The 22871-nt window shown below is 39.2% G+C and overlaps 6 long non-coding RNA genes across 6 annotated transcripts; 3 read left to right on the top strand and 3 right to left on the bottom strand.

Moving 5' to 3' along the window:
* Nucleotides 1-587: 587 nt before the first annotated feature.
* Nucleotides 588-4040, top strand: LOC148965143 (uncharacterized). Its single transcript, XR_016149997.1, has 2 exons — nucleotides 588-2581; nucleotides 2793-4040. It is a non-coding gene; the product is annotated as an uncharacterized LOC148965143 (long non-coding RNA).
* A 3958-nt stretch (nucleotides 4041-7998) lies between these two features.
* Nucleotides 7999-9552, bottom strand: LOC148965142 (uncharacterized). The gene is made up of 2 exons (XR_016149816.1): nucleotides 8354-9552; nucleotides 7999-8228 (listed from the first exon to the last, which is right to left on the bottom strand). It is a non-coding gene; the product is annotated as an uncharacterized LOC148965142 (long non-coding RNA).
* On the top strand, nucleotides 8218-12737 carry LOC120470992 (uncharacterized). The gene is made up of 3 exons (XR_016149814.1): nucleotides 8218-8355; nucleotides 9506-11495; nucleotides 12647-12737. It is a non-coding gene; the product is annotated as an uncharacterized LOC120470992 (long non-coding RNA).
* Nucleotides 10471-12653, bottom strand: LOC148965141 (uncharacterized). The gene is made up of 2 exons (XR_016149815.1): nucleotides 11494-12653; nucleotides 10471-11368 (listed from the first exon to the last, which is right to left on the bottom strand). It is a non-coding gene; the product is annotated as an uncharacterized LOC148965141 (long non-coding RNA).
* A 3473-nt stretch (nucleotides 12738-16210) lies between the features above and the next one.
* On the bottom strand, nucleotides 16211-20351 carry LOC120485162 (uncharacterized). The gene is made up of 4 exons (XR_016149987.1): nucleotides 20193-20351; nucleotides 19183-19282; nucleotides 17435-19025; nucleotides 16211-16283 (listed from the first exon to the last, which is right to left on the bottom strand). It is a non-coding gene; the product is annotated as an uncharacterized LOC120485162 (long non-coding RNA).
* LOC120485160 (uncharacterized) lies at nucleotides 16257-18554 on the top strand. The gene is made up of 2 exons (XR_005623858.2): nucleotides 16257-17436; nucleotides 17562-18554. It is a non-coding gene; the product is annotated as an uncharacterized LOC120485160 (long non-coding RNA).
* Nucleotides 20352-22871: the final 2520 nt, after the last annotated feature.

Below are 22871 nucleotides of genomic sequence, written 5' to 3'. Positions count from 1 at the left end.
AGAGACTCAAACCTGGGTTGCCCACAACAAGCTCTACCGCTCAGACCACTAAGCCAACAGCACTTCCACTCTTACTCATCAATTTTTGGTAATTTTGTCTTTTTTATTTGTTGAAAAACCAATGAAACTAAACACCACAAGAGAGAGACTCGAACCTGGATTGCCCACAACAAGATCTACCGCTCAGACCACTAAGCCACCAGCACTTCCACTCTTACTCATCAATTTTTGGTAATTTTGTCTTTTTTATTTGTTGAAAAACCAATGAAACTAAACACCGCAAGAGAGATTTGAACCTGGATTGCCCACGCCAAGATCTAACGCTCAGACCACTAAGCCACTGGCTCTTCCAGTCTTATCTGTCAATTTTTGGTAAATAAAAATGTCTTCATGTGGTGATTTGTGTGAATTACACCTTTGCAAATAGAGTCTAAATAAACTTAAAAATATTTTGCCCTCCTATGGTGATTTGTCTGACTTACACCGTTGCAAATCGACTCGAGTCTAAATAAACACAAAAGTGTTTCACCTTCTTGTGGTGACATTACTGCAAATCGGCTTACCCCACCTGCCGAGATCTTCGTGAACTACATCGTCTAACGAGCTAGTGTAAATGCGCTACACTTCTGTAAGAGGGTGAGAGGAGAAAAACGAACTTCCAAACAGAACTATTTACACTATCTATGTTCCGTCCTGTCTTCTGTTCAAAATTCAAATAGATATATTTGCAAATAAAAACACCAAAACAATATAAGTCCAATGAATGTAAAAGTGTTTCGCCCTCCTGTGGTGGTGATTTGTGTGAATTAAACCATTGCAAATCGAGTCTAAATAAACATAAAAGTGTTTCGCCCCCCTGTGGTGATTTGTGTGAATTACACCGTTGCAAATCGAGTCTAAATAAACTTAAAAATGTTTCGCCCTCCTGTGATGATTTCTGTGAATTACACTGACGCAAACGAAGTCTAATAAACATTAAAGTGTTGTGCCCTCCTGTGGTGGTGATTTGTGTGAATTACATCGTTGCAAATCGAGTCTAAATAAACTTAGAAATATTTCTCCCTCCTGTGGTGATTTGTGTGAATTACACCATTGCAAATCAAGTGTAATAAACATAAAAGAGGGTCGCCCTCCTGTGGTGATTTGTGTGAATTACACTGACGCAAACGAAGTCTAATAAACATTAAAGTGTTGCGCCCTCCTGTGGGTGATTTGTGTGAATTACATCGTTGCAAATAGAGTCTAAATAAACTTAGAAATATTTCTCCCTCCTGTGGTGATTTGTGTGAATTACACCATTGCAAATCAAGTGTAATAAACGGGGTCGCCCTCCTGTGGTGATTTGTGTGAATTACACCGTTGCAAATCAAGTGTAATAAACATAAAAGAGTGTCGCCCTCCTGTGGTGATTTGTGTGAATTACACCGTTGCAAATCGAGTCTAAAAAACATGAGTGTTGCGCCCTCCTGTGGTGATGTGTGTGAATTACACCGTTGCAAATCAAGTGTAATAAACTTAAAAGAGTGTCGCCCTCCTGTGGTGATTTGTGTGAATTACACCGTTGCAAATCAAGTGTAATAAACATAAAAGAGTGTCGCCCTCCTGTGGTGATTTGTGTGAATTACACCGTTGCAAATCGAGTCTAAAAAACATGAATGTTGCGCCCTCCTGTGGTGATGTGTGTGAATTACACCATTGCAAATCAAGTGTAATAAACTTAAAAGAGTGTCGCCCTCCTGTGGTGATTTGTGTGAATTACACCGTTTCAAATCAAGCGTAATAAACATGAAAGAGTGTCACCCTCCTGCAGTGATTTGTGTGAATTACACCATTGCAAATCAAGTGTAATAAACATAAAAGAGTGTAGACCCTCAGTGGTGATTTCTGTAAATTACACCATTGCAAGTCAAGTCTTATGAACATAAAAGTGTTGCCCCCTCATGCGGTGATTTTAGGCCTAACAAATTCAGTCTTTTTACCGCATATCAGCTTAACCCACCTGCGGAGACTTTTGTAAACTCCGTCTAACGAGCTAGTGTAAATGCGCTACACTTCTGTAAGAGGGTGAGAGGAGAAAAACATAAGAACTTCCAAACAGAACTATTTACACTATCTATGTTCCGTCCTGTCTTCTGTTCAAAATTCAAATAGATATATTTGCAAATAAAAACAACAAAACAATATAAGTCCAATGAATGTAAAAGTGTTTCGCCCTCCTGTGGTGATTTGTGTGAATTACACCGTTGCAAATCGAGTCTAAAAAACATGAGTGCTGCGCCCTCCTGTGGTGATGTGTGTGAATTACCTAGTGTGGCGGATGGAAAACTGCGCTTCAGTTTCAATTTGACGAGTCTTTATTTTATTAGTGCAAAGAGACACAAAGTTGATTCAGCTTCAGATTGATTATATTACAAAGCGTCGCACATACTTTGACAATGAGACAATGACTTTGTGTAGTTTTGGCAGCAGATTCGTGCAGCACTTATAGTCAATCTTGGCTGGATCTTCGTCTGTCTGTCACGTGATGAGGAACCATGTTGTGAGGAGCACGTGAGTCTCTGGATCTCTGGACGCTCGTGAGGTATGGATGTTGTGAATGGAGGAGCGAGACTCGCTTTTACAGACTCAAAAACACAAAAATTACACTGATTTTACATTTATAGTAAAGATTGTTTAATATTTGGGATAAAATATTATTATTGTGGTAAAACAGCTGACTATAAATGTGTCTAATGGCCGCTTTTTACTGCCTAATATAACAGACACAGTGTCCTGTGTTTCTCTGCCTTCAGACAGACTCCAGCTTCTCTACATAGGACAAGTGTTTGGAGAATCCTGGATGGAGAGCAGGCATGTGTGCATGAAACCAGAGACCAGATTAATGTGTTCATGTACCCCACCTTGTGGACACTAAGTGTATCTGCATTAATATATGAAAACAGCATGAAGAGGAAAGAGATTTAAAAAAAAAGTCCCTAATCCTGCTCCTGACGAGCCACTTTCCTGAGTTTATCTCCAACCCTGTAAAAAACCGCTCTAGCAGCTGAACAATAAATTGTTGTTTTAATGAATGCTGTTGCTAAACTAAAAAAACAACCACAATGAACCATATCAAACATCACAAATGCCGTGGCTCAGTGGCTAATCATTTGTCTTTCATTCAGTTCTTGGTCCAAATCCCACAGTTGCTAATATTTTTATCACAGAAAACAAAGCCCTCAATAAACTCAAAAGAGTTCAATAAATAAATGGTTGCGTTTGAATCTTAGATTGCCTATGTTAAAATGCATATCCAACAAACTGCACCAAACAACAGATGATATTGTGAAAGCCACGATGGTGCAGTGGTTTGCAGGTAAAATAGCTGGAGGAACCCCAACACAACACATTTTCCAACTCTTCCTAATCAATCACACCTGAATCGACTCATCAGCTCGTTAGTAGAGACTCCAAAACCAGACATATATGGGTCAGATAAGAAAGACGTCGAGGGTGTGCAATGTTGGTGTGGCTCTTGGAACAGGTTTGTAAAATACTTGTAAAATACTTGCAAAATACTTGTAAAATACTTGTATAGCTCGTAGAAGGAGTCTGTATGTTAACTTGTTGTTTTGGATTAACATCAAAGTGACATTTAATTCTATTTTGTAGCTTGATTGATATCTTACAGATGCTGTTGCATTGGTTTAATTGCTCATAAAATGAGCATGCGTTTTCACCTCCTATGATCTATATTTATTCTATAAACAATCACTTTGTTTCTTTCTGAGATTTGTAGCTTCCTAGGGGAAGTTATTAGTGAAATTTGAAGTGTTTCTGATCGTCTCACTGCTGTCTGTTTGTAGGGATCTCTTGGTTTGAGCTGCTGGAGGTCATGAGGAAAAGCAGTGAGTGACTTTGCATGGAGTATTTTGAGAGGAGCAACCGCCGAACTGTTATGCATCTGAGCCTTTTCCTGACTCAACCTGTTTCTGTTTTGAACTGGCATGTTTTTGACAATGATCTACTTAAGTTTGTGTCCAATAAAATGGTAAATGTGACATTTGTGTGCTGTTCATGATTTCCAGCTGATCTTGGCTTTCTAAACATCAACACCTCCTGTTACTGACTCTGTTGATCAGTCAATTAACTAATTATTCAGATGATGTGTGGCCCACGTGGTTTAGTTTGTCTATTAATTTGGACAAGCTGTGACTGATTTGCAATTTAATGATTGCCAAGATAAAACAGACCAGTTAAGATTTGCTCATTACAAATCCAGTTTATTAATGTATTTGTAGTCTGAATTTTTCAGCATGTGTGTAAGTGGGAATGCCTTTCAAGTGCTGGTTGGTTTCCCCATGAAAGCAACAGCTGAGATTTGAACCTTGATGGAGTGCAGGTACAATCAACAGTAAAGGGGAGTGGCCATAAGCCACGCCCAGATGGGGGAGTGTCCATAAGCCACGCCCCAAAGGGAGGAGTGTCCATAAGCCACGCCCAAAATGTTGACTTAGCCTTTTTTGGGAAAAATTTTACAAGTAATTTTTCGAAAATTTGGACTCCTTTTACATAACCGCTGCTCGAGATTGTCTTGGAAGTCCCAGGGGGAGCGGTTGGGATATGTACTCCCCCCTTCGTGTCCTGCCTTCTCTCATCCTGGTCATGACCTGATCCGCTCAGTTTTGCAGCTTGTCACAGCTCACGACTGGATGTCCTTCACGCAACCATGCTTCACATACCAGGCTGGGGTTTGAACCCAGATCCTTCTGACCCCAGGAGGACATGCTCAGACCACTGAGCCACTGGTACTTCCACTCTTACTTATGAATTTTTGGTAATTTTGTCTTTTTTATTTGTTGAAAAACCATTGAAGCTAAACACCACAAGAGAGAGATTTGAACCTGGGTTGCCCACACCAAGATCAAACACTCAGACCACTGAGCCACCAGCACTTCCACTCTTACTCACCAATTTTTGGTAATTTTGTCTTTTTTTTTTTGTTGAAAAACCAATGAAACTAAACACCACAAGAGAGAGATTTGAACCTGGGTTGCCTACACCAAGATCAAACACTCAGACCACTGAGCCACCAGCACTTCCACTCTTACTCACCAATTTTTGGTAATTTTGTCTTTTTTTTTTGTTGAAAAACCAATGAAACTAAACACCACAAGAGAGAGATTTGAACCTGGGTTGCCCACACCAAGATCAAACACTCAGACCACTGAGCCACCAGCACTTCCACTCTTACTCACCAATTTTTGGTAATTTTGTCTTTTTTTTTTGTTGAAAAACCAATGAAACTAAACACCACAAGAGAGAGATTTGAACCTGGATTGCCCACGCCAAGATCTAACGCTCAGACCACTAAGCCACTGGCTCTTCCACTCTTATCTGTCAATTTTTGGTAAATAAAAATGTCCTCATGTGGTGATTTGTGTGAATTACAACTTTGCAAATAGAGTCTAAATAAACTTAAAAATATTTTGCCCACCTATGGTGATTTGTCTGAATTACACCGTTGCAAATCGAGTCTAAATAAACACAAAAGTGTTTCACCTGCTTGTGGTGACATTACCGCAAATCGGCTTAACCCACCTGCCGAGATCTTCGTGAATTACATCGTCTAACGAGCTAGTGTAAATGCGCTACACTTCTGTAAGAGGGTGAGAGGAGAAAAACGAACTTCCAAACAGAACTATTTACACTATCTATGTTCCGTCCTGTCTTCTGTTCAAAATTCAAATAGATATATTTGCAAATAAAAACACCAAAACAATATAAGTCCAAAGAATGTAAAACGGGGGTCGCCCTCATGTGGTGATTTGTGTGAATTAAACCATTGCACCTCAATTCTAATAAATATAAAAGAGTTGCCCCCTCATGTGGTGATTGTAGGCCTTGCGAATTCAGTCTTATTCCCGAGAATCAGCTTAACCCATCAGCGGAGATCTATGTAAACTACATCGTCTAACGAGGTAGTGTAAATGCGCTACACTTCTGTAAGAGGGTGAGAGGAGAAAAACATAAGAACTTCCAAACAGAACTATTTACACTATCTATGTTCCGTCCTGTCTTCTGTTCAAAATTCAAATAGATATATTTGCAAATAAAAACAACAAAACAATATAAGTCCAATGAATGTAAAAGTGTTTCGCCCTCCTGTGGTGATTTGTGTGAATTACACCGTTGCAAATCGAGTCTAAATAAACTTAAAAATGTTTCGCCCTCCTGTGGTGATTTGTGTGAATTACACCGTTGCAAATCGAGTCTAAATGAACATAAAAGTGTTTCGCCCTCTTGTGGTCATTTGTGTGAATTACACAGTTGCAAATCGAGTCTAAATTTTTTTTAGAAATGTTTCGCCCTCCTGTGGTGATTTGTGTGAATTACACCGTTGCAAATCGAGTCTAAATGAACATAAAAGTGTTTCGCCCTCTTGTGGTCATTTGTGTGAATTACACAGTTGCAAATCGAGTCTAAATTAACTTAGAAATGTTTCGCCCTCCTGTGGTGATTTGTGTGAATTACACCGTTGCAAATCAAGTGTAATAAACATAAATGAGTGTCGCCCTCCTGTGGTGATTTGTGTGAATTACACCGTTGCAAATCAAGTCTAAAAACATAAGTGTTGCGCCCTGATTTGTGTGAATTACACCATTGCAAATCAATTGTAATAAAAATAAAAGAGTGTCACCCTCCTGTGGTGATTTGTGTGAATTACACCATTGGAGACTGTACTGGTTTCCTTCTCCTTCAAGCACCTGCTGCTCACACACACTCCCATCACAGAGACCTCTGAACCCGTGAGGCAGCGCTCTTACCTGTGAGCCACAGATATCTTTCAAGACATGTGCTGGAACTTATATTTCAGTGTTATCCTGAGAGTTTCCAATAAAGCAGTTAAAGTGAGAGTTGAACCCATGTTTTCATCACAGTCTTGTCCTCAGAGAGTGTTTATCCACTCAACCATGGATTTTACAACAACAACTGGTTTTGGGGACTCCTTGTCTAATGAGAACAAGTGAAAGTCAGCAATAGTGTGATTTGAACTCAGAACACTGTGATTGAAATGCAATGCTTTATCTCCTGAGCCACTGAGACAGTGGAGATGATGCAGTTAAATTAAAGTTTAATTACATTAGTTACATCTGAGACTTTGGATTAAAGTTCCTGTAAAATTGCAGCAGCAACATGTTTGACAAGCTCTGTGGTGCAGAAAATAATGATTTGCTTTTGAATGAGAAAGCCTAGTTTTTTTGTATGTATGTATGTGTGTGTGTGTGTGTATAAGTCCAATGAATGTAAAAGTGTTTCGCCCTCCTGTGGTGATTTGTGTGAATTACACCGTTGCAAATCGAGTCTAAATAAACTTAAAAATGTTTCGCCCTCCTGTGGTGATTTGTGTGAATTACACCGTTGCAAATCGAGTCTAAATGAACATAAAAGTGTTTCGCCCTCTTGTGGTCATTTGTGTGAATTACACAGTTGCAAATCGAGTCTAAATTAACTTAGAAATGTTTCGCCCTCCTGTGGTGATTTGTGTGAATTACACCGTTGCAAATCAAGTGTAATAAACATAAAAGAGTGTCGCCCTCCTGTGGTGATTTGTGTGAATTACACCGCTGCAAATCGAGTCTAAAAAACAGAAGTGGTGTGCCCTCCTGTGGTGATTTGTGTGAATTACACCGCTGCAAATCGAGTCTAAAAAACATAAGTGGTGTGCCCTCCTGTGGTGATTTGTGTGAATTACATATAGAGAGTAAAAGAAAAGTGGTGATTGTGTGAATCACACCGTTGCAAACCGAGTCCGATCGAATCTAAAAAACATAAGTGTTTCGCCCTCCTGTGGTGATTTGTGTGAATTACACCGCTGCAAATTTCTTCTGTCTTCTCTGTTCTGTCCTTATGTTAAAATACGTATACATAACGTTACACACACACACACACACACACACACACACACACACACACACACACACACATATATATATATATATATACAAAAAACTAGACTTTCTCATTCAAAGGAAATCATTATTTTCTGCACCACAGAGCTTGTCAAACATGTTGCTGCTGTAATTTCACAGGAACTTTAATCCAAAGTCTCAGATGTGATCTGACGAGAGTAAAGTGCAGTTTTCCTCCGCTCCTCAAGGCGGCAGAAGCGGGTTCTCCTTCAGTCTGACGCTTCTGCTGCTTGACAACATGACACTTGATGACAATCACAACAACGCGAGCAGATCCTGCAGTTGGGAAGATGACAGCTCTTAATGTCACTTTAACAGCACATATTACAGCTCAACCGCAAATAAAACCGACGCAATCAAACGACACATAAATGAGGAACCGAGTACGGCACAAGACTCACCTGTAAGTAACTTTTACTTTAGCATGAAGTCAAGTTCTCTTGTCAGTCGCTATTGTAGCGTTACCTTTTTAATCTTTGAATGAATCGCCCTCTGATATTCACACTGTAAAGTGTAATAAGAAGGACTCGGTTGATATTGCAGTGTTTTATGGGTGTATGTGAGAGTCAGCAGGAGTTGTGTCTTGTGTGAAGCTCTGATGTTCTCCTGTTGCTTCCTGCTTTTATTCTACTTCCTGTTATGACTGGGATCTGAGAGTGAAAACTGCCTTTAGAATGGTATGCAATTAAAATGTCACAGTATTACTACAAGCATGAAACAATACAAGTAAAGAGCAGTGACTAGACACTTTGCAATTGGTTTTCTTTGCATAGCATTTCTAATATTGTTCTGATGTTTTGTAGGTTTGGCTTTCTGTGAATGGGGAGTTAGTTTTTAGTTCTGTGTGTTCAGTGTTTTTATAATTGTGTGTGGCCTGTAAGACAGTGATTAAGTTGAATCTCTAGTTGTTGTTACATGTATAAGATTCAAATGAATCGTCCTCTGATTTATGTGTAGTGAAGTAGAATAATAAGCAATTGTTTCTAGTCTCTTTTGTTATTAGTTGTCTTACTTTATGTAATAATAATCTAGTGGATTGATGCGTGTTAATAGAATCAGTTGATGTGTGTGTGAGTGTGTGAAGTGTGTGTCTGCTGCTTGTATTGTATCGTAGAGATGCAGTGCCTTTCTTCTAATGAAAACTATCAGGATCAATCCTTGTGCAGGAACATGTCTTTTAGGGTTACTGTTGTGTGAAGGAAGGTTTCATCTTAAAGTTATAACTCCACTTGGGCAGTTCTTTACAGTGTACATGTTTAAGCATCAAGCGTCAGCGCTCGCACCGAAGGCTTTATTTCTGTTCAGTGTTTGTGTCCATTTGTAGCCTGTAAAACTGTAATTCAAATCATAGATTATTATTGATACAGCCTTACTGAACTAAACTATATTATTATAATAGTAATATATTTTCACACTGTACAACTTTAGGCTTTTAATTTATTCCATTTCCTTTTATTAACTAGTCTTTAGACTAACTTTCACATTGTCATTTATAGATGTAGAATATTGAGTATTTCTAAAACTAATCTTTTTTTTCTTGTCTTTCCTTACAGAAGGAATGTGTTTGGACCATTACATCCAGTCATCAGAAGCAGAGCTGTGGGACGTGTGGACAGACATTGACTGTAATGATGGACTTCTGCTGAGGGACAGGTAATGTAAATGCTTGTTTTACTGTACTAAACATGTAGGTACCCATCATTTTCTTTTTGAAGGGCCTCCCCCTTTGAAAAGCAAATGATGGGAACCTAAGCGGGTGGGGAAGGGACGAGGAGGCGAAATTTTTATATAAAAAAAAAAAATATTTTTTTTCCTTGTTTCCAAAAATCATAACCCCGGCTGCTGACTGTCTCGGAAGCTCCAGGGGGAGACCGTACTGGTATCCCCCTCCTTTGGGCGCGCCACTCACACAACATCCACTCCTATCGCGGAGATCTGGCTGGGATCGAACCAGCAACCTCTGAACCCGTGAGGCAGCGCTCTTACCTGTGAGCCACAGATCTCGTGCTGATGATGTGCTGGAACTTATATTTCAGTGTTATCCTGAGAGTTTCCAATAGAGCAGTTAAAGTGAGATTCGAACCCACGTCTTCATCAGTCTTGTCCTCAGAGAGTGTGTGTTTATCCGCTCGCCCATCATGGATTTCACGTTGACAGCTGGTTTTGGGGCCCCTTGTCTAATGAGAACTATTGAAAGTCAGCAATAGTGGGACTTGAACTCAGGATGCTGTGATTGAAACACAACTCTTTCTCTCCTGAGCCACTGAGACTGCTGAGATGAAGAGCGTTTTCAACCGGTTTGATCCAGAGTTGTGTGTTAAATGATGAATAACTTCAACAAACATGGATCTGAAACCTGGGATTTGAACCAGGACTGTCTGGTTGGTGAGGTTGACAACTATCCACTGAGCCACAGAGACTGTGAATCAATGATGTTGTTTTAGATTTCAAGTTTAAGGTTCTTAGCGTATGTTAAAGATTATTGTCATTGATTAATAATTCATTGACTACTCAGATCTATTCTTTATAAAATGATTTTATTTTTAAGTTATTCTTTGTATCAACTGTATCAGTGTGCGTGTTGTGTCCTATCGTCTGTCTATATAAATATACATGCAAAAAAAGTCAGATCTAAAATTATTTTCGCCCTGCTGTGGTGATTTGTGTGAATTACACTATTGCAAATCAAGTCTAATGAACATAAGAGTGTGCCCTCCTGTGGTGATTTGTGTGAATTACACCGCTGCAAATCGAGTTTAAAAAACATAAGTGGTGTGCCCTCCTGTGGTGATTTGTGTGAATTACACCGCTGCAAATCGAGTCTAAAAAACATAAGTGGTGTGCCCTCCTGTGGTGATTTGTGTGAATTAAACCGCTGCAAATCGAGTCTAAAAAACATAAGTGGTGTGCCCTCCTGTGGTGATTTGTGTGAATTACATATAGAGAGTAAAAGAAAAGTGGTGATTGTGTGAATCACACCGTTGCAAACCGAGTCCGATCGAATCTAAAAAACATAAGTGTTTCGCCCTCCTGTGGTGATTTGTGTGAATTACACCGCTGCAAATTTCTTTGCAGTCTTCTCTGTTCTGTCTTCTCTGTTCTGTCCTTATGTTAAAATACATACATACATAACGTTACACACACACACACACACACACACATATATATATATACAAAAAACTAGACTTTCTCATTCAAAGGAAATCATTATTTTCTGCACCACAGAGCTTGTCAAACATGTTGCTGCTGTAATTTCACAGGAACTTTAATCCAAAGTCTCAGATGTGATCCGACGAGAGTAAAGTGCAGTTTTCCTCCGCTCCTCAAGGCGGCAGAAGCGGGCTCTCCTTCAGTCTGACGCTTCTGCTGCTTGACAACATGACACTTGATGACAATCACAACAACGCGAGCAGATACTGCAGATAGGAAGATGACAGCTCTTAATGTCACTTTAACAGCACATATTACAGCTCAACCGCAAATAAAACCGACGCAATCAAACGACACATAAATGAGGAACCGAGTGCGGCACAAGACTCACCTGTAAGTAACTTTTACTTTAGCATGAAGTCAAGTTCTCTTGTCAGTCGCTATTGTAGCGTTACCTTTTTAATCTTTGAATGAATCGCCCTCTGATATTCACACTGTAAAGTGTAATAAGAAGGACTCAGTTGATATTGCAGTGTTTTCTGGGTGTATGTGAGAGTCAGCAGGAGTTGTGTCTTGTGTGAAGCTCTGATGTTCTCCTGTTGCTTCCTGCTTTTATTCTACTTCCTGTTATGACTGGGATCTGAGAGTGAAAACTGCCTTTAGAATGGTATGCAATTAAAATGTCACAGTATTACTACAAGCATGAAACAATACAAGTAAAGAGCAGTGACTAGACACTTTGCAATTGGTTTTCTTTGCATAGCATTTCTAATATTGTTCTGATGTTTTGTAGGTTTGGCTTTCTGTGAATGGGGAGTTAGTTTTTAGTTCTGTGTGTTCAGTGTTTTTATAATTGTGTGTGGCCTGTAAGACAGTGATTAAGTTGAATCTCTAGTTGTTGTTACATGTATAAGATTCAAATGAATCGTCCTCTGATTTATGTGTAGTGAAGTAGAATAATAAGCAATTGTTTCTAGTCTCTTTTGTTATTAGTTGTCTTACTTTATGTAATAATAATCTAGTGGATTGATGCGTGTTAATAGAATCAGTTGATGTGTGTGTGAGTGTGTGAAGTGTGTGTCTGCTGCTTGTATTGTATCGTAGAGATGCAGTGCCTTTCTTCTAATGAAAACTGTCAGGATCAATCCTTGTGCAGGAACATGTCTTTTAGGGTTACTGTTGTGTGAAGGAAGGTTTCATCTTAAAGTTATAACTCCACTTGGGCAGTTCTTTACAGTGTACATGTTTAAGCATCAAGCGTCAGCGCTCGCACCGAAGGCTTTATTTCTATTCAGTGTTTGTGTCCATTTGTAGCCTGTAAAACTGTAATTCAAATCATAGATTATTATTGATACAGCCTTACTGAACTATACTATATTATTATAATAGTAATATATTTTCACACTGTACAACTTTAGGCTTTTAATTTATTCCACTTTCCTTTTATTAACTAGTCTTTAGACTAACTTTCACATTGTCATTTATAGATGTAGAATATTGAGTATTTCTAAAACTAATCTTTTTTTTCTTGTCTTTCCTTACAGAAGGAATGTGTTTGGACCATTACATCCAGTCATCAGAAGCAGAGCTGTGGGACGTGTGGACAGACATTGACTGTAATGATGGACTTCTGCTGATGGACAGGTATGTACATGCTTATGTTTTACTGTACTAAACATGTAGGTTCCCATCATTTTCTTTTTGGAGGGTGACCCCTTTAAAAAGCAAATGATGGGAACCTAAATAGGTGGGGAAGGGACGGCGGGGCAAAATTTTTAGACAGCTAAATTTTTATTGTATAAAAAAGCATAACCCCTGCTGTCCATTGTGGCGGGGCTCGGGGGGGGACCCGAATCATCCCCGCCCCTTCACACATACAGCATTCTCTCGTATCGCGGAGATCTGGCCGGGATCGAACCAGCAACCTCTGAACCCGTGAGGCAGCGCTCTTACCTGTGAGCCACAGATCTCTTGCTGATACATGTGCTGGAACTTATATTTCACTCTTCGAGCCCTGCGATTTTACAATAAATCATGCTGAGGTGGGGCTCGAACCCACGTCTCCAGTGCAACCCATCAGCCGAGATCGTGTGTTGAGCCACTGCACCACTGTGGCTTTCACACTGAGATCTGGTGTTTTGGCCACTTTGTTTGATTTCATCACATCAATTTTGCGCTCAATTCTCATTTACTAAAGGAAAGCCTTTGTGCTTAACTGTTCACACACTCATATCGCAGAGACCCGGCTGGGATCGAACCAGCAACCTCTGAACCCGTGAGGCAGCGCTCTTACCTGTGAGCCACAAATCTCTTGCTGAGACATGTGCTGGAACTTGTATTTCAGTGTTATCCTGAGAGTTTCCAATAAAGCAGTTAAAGTGAGATTTGAACCCAATAGCTTAGCTGGGATTTGAACCTTAACTTCAGCGCACCCTTACCTTCACAGAACATGTATTTAACCACTGCACCACTGTGGTTTTCACTCTGAGAGTTGGTGTTTTGTCCACTTTGTTTGATATAACAACTATTGATAACAATTTTATTTAAATTATGGGGACCAAAAATGCTGAGATGGGATTTGAACCTTAACCTCAGCGCATCCTTACCTTCACAGAACATGTATTTAACCACTGAACCACTGTGGCTTTCACGCTGAGGGTTGGTGTTTTGGCCACTTTGTTTGATAAAACAACTATTGATAACAATTTTATTTAAATTACTGGGACCAAAAATGCTGAGATGGGATTTGAACCTTAACCTCAGCGCATCCTTACCTTCACAGAACATGTGTTTAACCACTGCACCACTGTGGCTTTCACGCTGAGAGTTGGTGTTTTGGCCACTTTGTTTGTTAAAACAACTATTGATAACAATTTTATTTAAATTACTGGGACCAAAAATGCTGAGATGGGATTTGAACCTTAACCTCAGCGCATCCTTACCTTCACAGAACATGTGTTTAACCACTGAACCACTGTGGCTTTCATGCTGAGAGTTGGTGTTTTGGCCCCTTTGTTTGATAAAACAACTATTGATAACAATTTTATTTAAATTATTGGGACCAAAAATGCTGAGATGGGATTTGAACCTTAACCTCTGCGCATCCTTACCTTCACAGAACATGTGTTTAACCACTGAACCACTGCGGCTTTCGCTTTGAGAGTTGGTGTTTTGGTCAGTAGTGCATAGATCAGTAGTGCATAGATATATGCAGCATAGATATAGAACAGTGCTATATCTATGATGCATATATCTATGCACTAATGAGGGGGGCGCCAAGTCCGGAGAATTCGCGGGGAATTCGCGGAGAATTCGGGGACTTGGCGCCCCCAGGTTCCAGCGTCATTAGTGTATAGACATATGCAGCATAGATATATACATGATATATACATATCATGCATAGATATATGCAGCATAGATATAGCACTGTTCTATATCTATGCTGCATATATCTATGCACTACTGATGGGGGCGTATGCAGCATAGATATCTACACAGTGTCGTCTTTAGTGGCTCAGTGGTAGCAATACCGGCTCTGAAGCGAGTGGTTGCCGGTTCTGTTCCTACTTCTTCTTGCGTTTAGATGTGCAGTGGTTAAACACATGTTCTGTGAAGGTAAGGATGCGCTGAGGTTAAGGTTCAAATCCCATCTCAGCATTTTTGGTCCCAGTAATTTAAATAAAATTGTTATCAATAGTTGTTTTATCAAACAAAGTGGCCAAAACACCAACTCTCAGCGTGAAAGCCACAGTGGTGCAGTGGTTAAACACATGTTCTGTGAAGGTAAGGATGCGCTGAGGTTAAGGTTCAAATCCCATCTCAGCATTTTTGGTCCCAATAATTTAAATAAAATTGTTTTCAATAGTTGTTTTACCAAACAAAGTGGCCAAAACACCAACTCTCAGCGTGAAAGCCACAGTGGTGCAGTGGTTAAACACATGTTCTGTGAAGGTAAGGATGCGCTGAGGTTAAGGTTCAAATCCCATCTCAGCATTTTTGGTCCCAGTAATTTAAATAAAATTGTTATCAATAGTTGTTTTATCAAACAAAGTGGCCAAAACACCAACCCTCAGCGTGAAAGCCACAGTGGTTCAGTGGTTAAATACATGTTCTGTGAAGGTAAGGATGCGCTGAGGTTAAGGTTCAAATCCCATCTCAGCATTTTTGGTCCCCATAATTTAAATAAAATTGTTATCAATAGTTGTTATATCAAACAAAGTGGACAAAACACCAACTCTCAGAGTGAAAACCACAGTGGTGCAGTGGTTAAATACATGTTCTGTGAAGGTAAGGGTGCGCTGAAGTTAAGGTTCAAATCCCAGCTAAGCTATTGGGTTCAAATCTCACTTTAACTGCTTTATTGGAAACTCTCAGGATAACACTGAAATACAAGTTCCAGCACATGTCTCTGCAAGAGATTTGTGGCTCACAGGTAAGAGCGCTGCCTCACGGGTTCAGAGGTTGCTGGTTCGATCCCAGCCGGGTCTCTGCGATATGAGTGTGTGAACAGTTAAGCACAAAGGCTTTCCTTTAGTAAATGAGAATTGAGCGCAAAATTGATGTGATGAAATCAAACAAAGTGGCCAAAACACCAGATCTCAGTGTGAAAGCCACAGTGGTGCAGTGGCTCAACACACGATCTCGGCTGAAGGGTTGCACTGGAGACGTGGGTTCGATCCCCACCTCAGCATGATTTATTGTAAAATCGCAGGGCTCGAAGAGTGAAATATAAGTTCCAGCACATGTATCAGCAAGAGATCTGTGGCTCACAGGTAAGAGCGCTGCCTCACGGGTTCAGAGGTTGCTGGTTCGATCCCGGCCAGATCTCCGCGATACGAGAGAATTCTGTATGTGTGAAGGGGCGGGGATGATTCGGGTCCCCCCCCGAGCCCCGCCACAATGGACAGCAGGGGTTATGCTTTTTTATACAATAAAAATTTAGCTGTCTAAAAATTTTGCCCCGCCGTCCCTTCCCCACCTATTTAGGTTCCCATCATTTGCTTTTTAAAGGGGTCACCCTCCAAAAAGAAAATGATGGGAACCTACATGTTTAGTACAGTAAAACATAAGCATGTACATACCTGTCCATCAGCAGAAGTCCATCATTACAGTCAATGTCTGTCCACACGTCCCACAGCTCTGCTTCTGATTACTGGATGTAATGGTCCAAACACATTCCTTCTGTAAGGAAAGACAAGAAAAAAAAGATTAGTTTTAGAAATACTCAATATTCTACATCTATAAATGACAATGTGAAAGTTAGTCTAAAGACTAGTTAATAAAAGGAAAGTGGAATAAATTAAAAGCCTAAAGTTGTACAGTGTGAAAATATATTACTATTATAATAATATAGTATAGTTCAGTAAGGCTGTATCAATAATAATCTATGATTTGAATTACAGTTTTACAGGCTACAAATGGACACAAACACTGAATAGAAATAAAGCCTTCGGTGCGAGCGCTGACGCTTGATGCTTAAACATGTACACTGTAAAGAACTGCCCAAGTGGAGTTATAACTTTAAGATGAAACCTTCCTTCACACAACAGTAACCCTAAAAGACATGTTCCTGCACAAGGATTGATCCTGACAGTTTTCATTAGAAGAAAGGCACTGCATCTCTACGATACAATACAAGCAGCAGACACACACTTCACACACTCACACACACATCAACTGATTCTATTAACACGCATCAATCCACTAGATTATTATTACATAAAGTAAGACAACTAATAACAAAAGAGACTAGAAACAATTGCTTATTATTCTACTTCACTACACATAAATCAGAGGACGATTCATTTGAATCTTATACATGTAACAACAACTAGAGATTCAACTTAATCACTGTCTTACAGGCCACACACAATTATAAAAACACTGAACACACAGAACTAAAAACTAACTCCCCATTCACAGAAAGCCAAACCTACAAAACATCAGAACAATATTAGAAATGCTATGCAAAGAAAACCAATTGCAAAGTGTCTAGTCACTGCTCTTTACTTGTATTGTTTCATGCTTGTAGTAATACTGTGACATTTTAATTGCATACCATTCTAAAGGCAGTTTTCACTCTCAGATCCCAGTCATAACAGGAAGTAGAATAAAAGCAGGAAGCAACAGGAGAACATCAGAGCTTCACACAAGACACAACTCCTGCTGACTCTCACATACACCCATAAAACACTGCAATATCAACTGAGTCCTTCTTATTACACTTTACAGTGTGAATATCAGAGGGCGATTCATTCAAAGATTAAAAAGGTAACGCTACAATAGCGACTGACAAGAGAACTTGACTTCATGCTAAAGTAAAAGTTACTTACAGGTGAGTCTTGTGCCGCACTCGGTTCCTCATTTATGTGTCGTTTGATTGCGTCGGTTTTATTTGCGGTTGAGCTGTAATATGTGCTGTTAAAGTGACATTAAGAGCTGTCATCTTCCCATCTGCAGGATCTGCTCGCGTTGTTGTGATTGTCATCAAGTGTCATGTTGTCAAGCAGCAGAAGCGTCAGACTGAAGGAGAACCCGCTTTTGCCGCCTTGAGGAGCGGAGGAAAACTGCACTTTACTCTCGTCGGATCACATCTGAGACTTTGGATTAAAGTTCCTGTGAAATTACAGCAGCAACATGTTTGACAAGCTCTGTGGTGCAGAAAATAATGATTTCCTTTGAATGAGAAAGTCTAGTTTTTTGTATATATATATATATGTGTGTGTGTGTGTGTGTGTGTGTGTGTGTGTGTGTGTGTGTGTAACGTTATGTATGTATGTATTTTAACATAAGGACAGAACAGAGAAGACAGAAGAAATTTGCAGCGGTGTAATTCACACAAATCACCACAGGAGGGCGAAACACTTATGTTTTTTAGATTCGATCTGACTCGGTTTGCAACGGTGTGATTCACACAATCACCACTTTTCTTTTACTCTCTATATGTAATTCACACAAATCACCACAGGAGGGCACACTACTTATGTTTTTTAGACTCGATTTGCAGCGGTGTAATTCACACAAATCACCACAGGAGGGCGACACTCTTATGTTTATTAGACTTGATTTGCAATAGTGTAATTCACACAAATCACCACAGCAGGGCGAAAATAATTTTAGATCTGACTTTTTTTGCATGTATATTTATATAGACAGACGATAGGACACAACACGCACACTGATACAGTTGATACAAAGAATAACTTAAAAATAAAATCATTTTATAGAGAATAGATCTGAGTAGTCAATGAATTATTAATCAATGACAATAATCTTTTACATACGTTAAGAACTTTAAACTTGAAATCTAAAACAACATCATTGATTCACAGTCTCTGTGGCTCAGTGGATAGTTGTCAACCTCACCAACCAGACAGTCCTGGTTCAAATCCCAGGTTTCAGATCCATGTTTGTTAAAGTTATTCATCATTTAACACACAACTCTGGATCAAACCGGTTGAAAATGCTCTTCATCTCAGCAGACTCAGTGGCTCAGGAGAGAAAGAGTTGTGTTTCAATCACAGCGTCCTGAGTTCAAGTCCCACTATTGCTGACTTTCAATAGTTCTCATTAGACAAGGGGCCCCAAAACCAGCTGTCAACGTGAAATCCATGATGGGCGAGCGGATAAACACACACTCTCTAAGGACAAGACTGACGAAGAAGTGGGTTCGAATCTCACTTTAACTGCTTTATTGGAAACTCTCAGGATAACACTGAAATATAAGTTCCAGCACATCATCAGCAAGAGATCTGTGGCTCACAGGTAAGAGCGCTGCCTCACGGGTTCAGAGGTTGCTGGTTCGAGTCCAGCCAGATCTCCGCGATATGAGTGAATGCTGTGGTGCGAGTGAGAAGGTGTGGGGGATCATGGGGTCCCCCCCTGAGCTCCCGCACGATGTCCAGGAGGGGGTTATGCTTTTGACTGGAAAAAATGAAAATGGCAATAAAAAAAAATTTGACCGCCGTCCCTTCCCCACCTACTTAGGTTCCCATCATTTGCTTTTCAAAGGACTGGCCCTTCAAAAAGAAAATGATGGGAACCTACATGTTTAGTACAGTAAAACAAGCATTTACATTACCTGTCCATCAGCAGACGTCCATCATTACAGCCAATGTCTGTCCACACGTCCCACAGCTCTGCTTCTGATGACTGGATGTAATGGTCCAAACACATTCTTTCTGTAAGGAAAGACATGAAAAAAAAAGTTTTAATCTTTTTTTTAAGATTAAAAAGATAGTTTTAGAAATACTCTATATTATATATTCTACATCTATAAATGAGAATGTGAAAATTAGTCTAAAGACTAGTCAATAGAAGGAAATTGAATACATTAAAAGTATAAAATTATTTAAATTATATTTTGAGAAAACAGAGTGTGTTTGTATACGTTTGCTGAGGAGAGATTAGGGATGAGCTATAGTTTAGCTTGCATAGAAGTATTGTGTGCAATGACACATCAATGTAACACAAAAATAAACAAGAAATCTCTTGACAAAATAACTGGTGTAGCTTCCGTGATTGAACCATAATTGGGACAAGCTTAAGTTTTAAATTTACAATAATCCTAAAAGGCTGGTTTCCTGCACACGGTTTTAACCCTGTTCTGTTCTGGACTGTATGTATGATGGTTTTCATTAGAAGTAAAATCACTTGAGCTCTACACAAGCATGAAGCAGCAGAAACATCAGAGCAACTGACTATTAACAAACATTAATCCAGTATATTACCTACAGTAAGACTACAATAACAACAACAGCATGAAAATAAATAAAAAATAAAAACAGCATCCCTTATTATTCTGATTATAAATGTAAAGCAACACCCGATTAATTTTCCCTTCTGAAGGTCTTAGTGTGTGTTTAGAAAAAAATACTCTAAAAAGAGTTTTTCTCTTTTTATAGAAGACGCGAATGCTTTCATAACAAACTTAAACAACAATTAGTTTACAGACACCATGAACTGACAAGCTCTGCTATCATGACATTTCAGCAGGACGATTCATTAGTGAAAAAATACAATTATACAAAACATTAAGCGTCGCGATATCATTTTACAAAAGAAATTCACTTTATGTGCAAAGTTACTTACCGAGAAGTTAAATGACACTCAATTCCCGCATGTTATCGGACTGTATGTCGGTTTATTTGCTGAAATATGTCCAGTTGTGTGGCTGTCATGTGCACATGTTGTAGCGTCTGTCATCAACAAGCGTCAGTCATCAACAAGCGTCAATGTTGCCAAGGACCCGAAGGAGTCGCTCTGACAGTGATGCCCGCTCACGCCGCCTAGTGGAACGGATGAAAACTGCGCTTCGGTTTCTGTCATTCTGCTAAATAAATAAACATAAATGTGTTGCGCCCTCCTGTGGTGATTTGTGTGAATTACACCGTTGCAAATCAAGTCTAATAAACATAAAAGTGTTGAGCCCTCCTGTGGTGATTTGTCTGAATTACACCATTGCAATTCGGGTCAAATAAACATAAGTGTTGCGCCCTCCTGTGGTGATTTGTATGAATTACACCATTGCAAATTAAGACTTTTTTTTTTCTTTTTTTTAAAGGATGTTTCGATACGCAACTTGTTATCAAGATCTGTGGCTTTATTGTGTTAAATTTAGCACAAAATATTTGCATCAGGAAGCATAGCCCCTGCTGGACATGGTGGAGTGGTTCATGGGTTTTCCGAAGCGTCCCCGGCCCACATGTCCCTCCTGTCCCCATAGGAAATTACGCCCATGGTTTAATGTCTTGTAAAAGTTGTTTTTACTTTTTTGAATGGTTTTAAATAGCTGTATTTTGTACAGCACTTTGGTCAACCAAGGTTGTTTTAAATGTGCTTTATAAATACAATAAACCTGAAACTTTAATGCTCATATATAAATTGCTCCTTTTCCTCTGGACACAAAAAGATAGCACTGGTGTTTGACTGAAATAACATCTATGTAAAATAATCCTTGAAAGAGTTCCCATTAAAGGAGTAGTTCACTTTTGAAAAAAAAAAAATTGCTGATAATTTACTCTCCCCCATGTCATCCAAGATGTCAATGTCTTTCTTTCTTCAGTCGAAAAGAAATTAAGGTTTTTGATGAAAACATTCCAGGATTTTTCTCCATATAATGGACTCCAATGGGAACCAAACGGTTCAAGGTCCAAAAGACACTTTCAGTGCAAACAGCAAACTGTTCAATGGGCTTTAAACGATTCCAGACGATGAATACGGGTCTCATCAAGCGAAACAATCACTCAATTAATAAATAAATAACAAAGTTTACATTTTATAAGCTCAAATCTTCGCCTTGCTCTGTACTGTGATGCACGTTTGTGACTCTCCTGTTCGAACTCCTTCATCAAAATGAACTAATCTTTTTTCGAGTCATTTGGTTCATTGAACGAACGAAACAAACGAATTGACTTGGAAAAAGATTCATTCATTTTGATAAACGAGTTCGAACAGGACAGTCACAAACGTGCATCACAGAACAGAGCAAGGCGACCATTTGAGCTCATAAAACTTAAACTTTGTTATAAAGATGACGTGATAGTATGTCCCAAACCTTGCCTACTCTTTAGCTACACACTCAAAAGTATGCAGAGCTGTGGGTCCCCAGGACCAGGATTGGGAACCACTGGGTTAGACTACTTGAGCATTTTCTTTTCAGGTCATGACTGTGCAAATCATTAGTTGGGCTTTTCCAGGTATATCAGGTTGATTTGAGCCAATTACCTGAGCTGCAAATGTCTAATGATGGATTACCTTAGCAACAGGAAATTATGATGTCAATAATACTTATTAGAAGTGCTGAAGTCTAGCAACTGTCCTGAACTCTAATGTGAAAGGCAGCAAATACACTTTTGAGAGCCCTCAAAAAAAGCTCACTAGTAAAATGTGTATTATAATATAATGGAAAAAAAAAAGATTGTGATTTAAATGTTGGAACCAGTTTAAAATCACTAATTTGATGCTGCACAAAATAATTAATCACAGTAGAAAGAAAAACGAACAACAACTGTTATGAGTGTTTTAATTTTTTTAAATTTATTTTAAAATTAAAATAAATATCAATGTAAAAATCTCTGAGAAAACAAACATTGCCCTTGTTTAATGTGGAATATTACAGCTCGTAATGTTTCCATGAAAACTCTTAATAAATTACATCATATACAGATGATGAAACAGAACGTTACACAACAAACGCATCCTTGCACTGCTTGAGTATGATTTTGTGTACTTCACAACAGCAAGTCTCATCTATTATTATTTTCTTTTTTCAAACCAGGTTGAATCAACATCCACAAAGATGAATAAACGGGAACAAACAGAACAGAGAGAGAAAGAGAGAAAGTAACTAAAGATGGAAACAATGGAGTTTGGGAAAGCGGCCTTCTGTGTGTTGAAGGACGTGCAGTACGTGAGCACTGAATCCTGGCGGCTCCATCGGGTACAAGGTGTTCTACTGTCCTACAGGTGCGCTTTTTTATTATAGCTTTTACCGGCCGTGCTCGGATAACGGCACACGGAGGCATTTGGAAGGCCGCTTCTGCCTGACGCTTCATCTGTCCACTTAAACTGTGGCTTTTTACTGATCTGGAATAACACCTTCTCTCTTTTCCCTGCGTTAAACAATATAATGATGTATATTTTTTAAAAACTTTTTATATCTTTATTTTCGTACAAATCTATATAACCCAAATTTTAGAAATCTTATTTACATGAAAAAGTTTAAAATGGCTAACGGCCCACCCCAAGAAATGTTCACACTTGTTTTTT

The sequence above is a fragment of the Pimephales promelas genome, chromosome 24, assembly GCF_988280905.1.
Source record: "Pimephales promelas chromosome 24, fPimPro1.hap1.1, whole genome shotgun sequence".
In the NCBI taxonomy this organism is placed as follows: domain Eukaryota; kingdom Metazoa; phylum Chordata; class Actinopteri; order Cypriniformes; family Leuciscidae; genus Pimephales; species Pimephales promelas.
The sequence above is the reverse complement of the archived record's forward strand: the minus strand, read 5'-3'. Positions and strand labels throughout refer to the sequence as shown.